Source organism: Penaeus japonicus, unplaced genomic scaffold (genome assembly GCF_977035675.1).
Source record: "Penaeus japonicus unplaced genomic scaffold, GWHDUDI00000001_assembly GWHDUDI00000027, whole genome shotgun sequence".
Taxonomy (NCBI): domain Eukaryota; kingdom Metazoa; phylum Arthropoda; class Malacostraca; order Decapoda; family Penaeidae; genus Penaeus; species Penaeus japonicus.
The window spans coordinates 34,925,618-34,928,117 of NW_028234429.1; the positions used below are offsets into that span (position 1 = coordinate 34,925,618).

Below are 2,500 nucleotides of genomic sequence, written 5' to 3' on the forward strand. Positions count from 1 at the left end.
AAATAATAAAGACATCAGTTTTTAAAGATATTAATAATCAATTATGATACATTTTTCCTAATTACACTTATTTTAACGAAAATAATAGTGATGAATTTTACTAATGTTATTGATACATTATTGAGAGCGATTGTTGATATTACACATTTTCTTGATCATAATGTAATTATCACTCTAACATTGGATGTTCCTATTGTTAGTGATTGATTCCTAGTTTTATTATATATTATTATCATCATTAATTTCTTGACTAACATTTTTACCATTATTATATTCCCTTGAGTTATGTTCTCATTTGTTTGTTTTCTGTGCGTTATATTACTCTTATTATAATCTTTATTACTGTCTTTATCATTACTATTATTTTTCTCTCATTATTACTATTGTTATAATTAATATCGTGGATATTATCCTTACTATTATTATCAATAGTATTATCATTAGTATTATCATTGTTATTATCACTATTATTATTAGTGTCATTATCATTTTTGTTGTTGCTGTTATTATTGTTATTATTATTATTGATATCATTATTGTTATCATTTTTATAATCATGAATATCATTATTAGAATTGCAATGCTCATTTATATTACGTAATATTATATAATCATTATTGCTATTATTCCAATTACCCTCTTCATCTCAGTTATCATTAGGATCAACAGCACTGTGTTTTTACTAATATTTCTATTATTATTATTATTTTAATTGTTACTGACATAACAATAATTTTATTGTTGATATCATTTTTCATTACATATTATTAAAATTACTGTTAATACTTTTATTTTTCTGTTCTTTCTGTTATCAAGATCTTTCTATAGAAATACAATGACTGCTATAATTATGATAATAGTTATATTTTTTTCATCACTTTTTCAGTACCATTTTTATGATATAAAATATAACTTTCATTGCTATAGTCGTTAGACTCGGTTCTATCAATAGATATCGTCGAAATCCGCATAACTGTTGATTTAATCCTGTACCCAAGCAGGATTATTAGTGGTATATCTAGCGAGTGCAGAGAGTGCCAAACCACGGGGTCATGTGCTAGGGTAACCTGATCATTACCGCCATAAATCTGACCACTGCTGATGTCAGGTCTCGCTCTCAGTCGGGTCAAATGGGAGAGGTTGGCCTGGCGTAAACTCAAGACCTTGCAATTGCGAAATCCTGGGCTCTGTCACTCCTGTAAGCTATGATATAGGAATAATATCAGTATGGCATTTATCTTTGATTATTTTGTTGTAAGTGATTTTATTGATTGTAATCTTTGATATTTTCTATTTTTTCCATCTGTACAATCTATACGATTATGAAGATAATTATGATACCGACAGTTACGATTGCTTAGCTGTTATCATTATTGTTATTTATCACAACTATCACTACCCTCACATGTGTGTGTGTATGTGTATGTGTGTATCATACATACATACAGACACACAGATATGTTTATCCTGCATGTCTACATACACAAGGCTAGTCTGTGTTACGTGTATGCATATTAGATTTTCAAGTAATTACTTGATTGGCGGCTCGCAAAAGAGGAGAGAGAGGAAAACTTCAATATGATATAATAAATCATTGTTTCTAGTTATTTACTTAAAATCTGGTGGATATGGATACCCACAAACCTGCATACTTTAGTCCCTATATATATATATATATATATATATATATATATATACATATATAATAATATAATATATATATAATATTTATAAATAATATATAATAAATTATATATATATATAATATATATATGTATATATATATATATTTATATGTATATATATATATATATATATATATATATATATATATATATATATATATATATTTTCTTTTTCTGACTATCCTTGCTATTCATAGGTTTTGCAGCTCTCATTATGAATGTAGCATAAAATGTTGGTTCTCATGATGAAATAATGAATAAGAGTAATATAAAGAATGGTAAAGACATTATTTTTATCAATTTATCTTTATATTTTCTTCTTGATTCATAAATTAAATAACAGGAATACTGTAGTTTATTTAGGGAGTGGAATATAAACCAGAAGGAGAGGTACCTACGCTGACTTGGGAACCTGTCTGGAATCCACTTACTCCACCACCGACCTGTAAATTACTTCCAGATCCGACGCCACTTCCCTCCAAAATCCTCCGTTAACCGTTCCAAATCCAGTGCCTGCTCCAGCACACCAACCCAAACCGTCCGCCTGACGGGTTCCAAATCCAGTGCCTGCTCCAGCACCACCCAATCCTCCGCTGACTGTTCCGAATCCAGTGCCTGCTCCAGCACCACCCAATCCTCCGCTAACAGTTCCAAATCCAGTGCCTGCTCCAGCACCACCCAATCCTCCGCTTGTACCTCCTAATCCAGTGCCAGCAGCTCCAATAACTTGTCCACCGGCTTCAGCGGCTGAACCAAGAGCAGTATTGAGATCCACACCAATGGGAAGAGTTGGGTTCTCACCCTCTTCATAATTG

The 2,500-nt window shown here is 30.7% G+C and overlaps 1 pseudogene across 1 annotated transcript in view; it reads right to left on the reverse strand.

Moving 5' to 3' along the window:
• Positions 1-1,988: 1,988 nt before the first annotated feature.
• LOC122244637 (uncharacterized) overlaps positions 1,989-2,500 on the reverse strand; it is a 1,337-nt pseudogene continuing 825 nt past the window's right edge. Inside the window, exon 2 of the transcript XR_015192391.1 lies at positions 1,989-2,500. This exon is cut by the window's right edge and continues 608 nt beyond it. The product of XR_015192391.1 is annotated as an uncharacterized LOC122244637 (transcript).